The sequence below is a fragment of the Macaca thibetana genome, chromosome 6 (genome assembly GCF_024542745.1).
Source record: "Macaca thibetana thibetana isolate TM-01 chromosome 6, ASM2454274v1, whole genome shotgun sequence".
Classification (NCBI taxonomy): Eukaryota; Metazoa; Chordata; class Mammalia; order Primates; family Cercopithecidae; genus Macaca; species Macaca thibetana.
In genome coordinates this window covers 129012880-129014010 of record NC_065583.1, presented here as the reverse complement: position 1 = coordinate 129014010, position 1131 = coordinate 129012880, and the positions used below count along the sequence as shown (strand labels likewise).

The following is a 1131-nucleotide window of genomic DNA, read 5'->3' as shown; positions in this document are numbered from 1 at the left end:
CAAAATGTAAAGCAGAGTGGAGTATTAAAATGTACTAAAAATAGAATATTTCCAAAGAAGGTATATGGAGTCACTTTTAGAAGTAAGAGAATTATGCAACTAGGAGAAAGTAGGAGGTTACTGGGAATATTTTATGTAAAAAAGAACTTAGAGATCAATTTACCTATTTCACATCTCTTCTGAGATCATGCTCTGAAAACTCTATATAGTAGCCAGACTTATTACTATTATTATTTATTTCACTTTAAGTTCTGGGATACATGTGCAGAAAAATATGGAATGCTTCACAAATTTGTGTGTCATCCCTGTGCAGGGGCCATGCTTATCTTCTCTATATCATTCCAATTTTAGTATATGTGCTGCTGAAGCAAGCACCAGACTTATTTTTATTTCATATTCTCTGAATACCAGGTATATGATTAGATTTGGCAAACAAGTTACTTATCATGTTATATGATGCTTTCCAAACAACATAGTAAAACTGCATTTCTTTGGAAGTCAACTATTGTACTCAAATTCATATGAGTTACATGAGACAAATAAAAAATACATCTATAAATTTAAACATATTTATTGAGTGACCACAATATGCCAGGTACCATTCTAGGTGCTGAGTATACGTTGGAGAACAACTGCAAATAGCCCTGAACTTTTTCTACTGGGGAAGGAGATAGATGGTAAATAGGCAACACATGTACTGTGTCAGAATACGATATGTTTATGGAGGCAAGTAAAACAGGAAGGGGGTCTACAGAGCACCAAGCCTGGTCGATGGGCTGGGGATGTGCAATGTTATCTAGAAAATTCTAAGATAGGTGCTCTGAGAAGGTGGATTTCAGGCCACAACTTGAAGCTCAGTGAGCCCACTGTCAATGAAGCTTAGTTAAATTTTAAGTTGATTATTTTTACCTTTATCCATGTAGATTCCCTCTCATGAAGTGCATAAGGCAAAATATAATTATTCCATCTTGTCTTATGTTTTATCCAAAAAAGATACAAATCTAAGATCTTGAGGGATTTAACTTTCTTAAATCTTTACACTTCTCTATGAAAGCACTTACCCCATAAGAAAAAATGTAATCTTTGTCCTGTACTGTAATGCAGTGCAGTGCGTGACAGAAAGCATAAAAG

The 1131-nt window shown here is 34.6% G+C and overlaps 1 non-coding gene across 1 annotated transcript; it reads right to left on the bottom strand.

Moving 5' to 3' along the window:
- Nucleotides 1–268: 268 nt before the first annotated feature.
- LOC126957853 (U6 spliceosomal RNA) lies at nt 269–375 on the bottom strand. The gene has a single exon (XR_007726995.1). It is a non-coding gene; the product is annotated as a U6 spliceosomal RNA (small nuclear RNA).
- Nucleotides 376–1131: the final 756 nt, after the last annotated feature.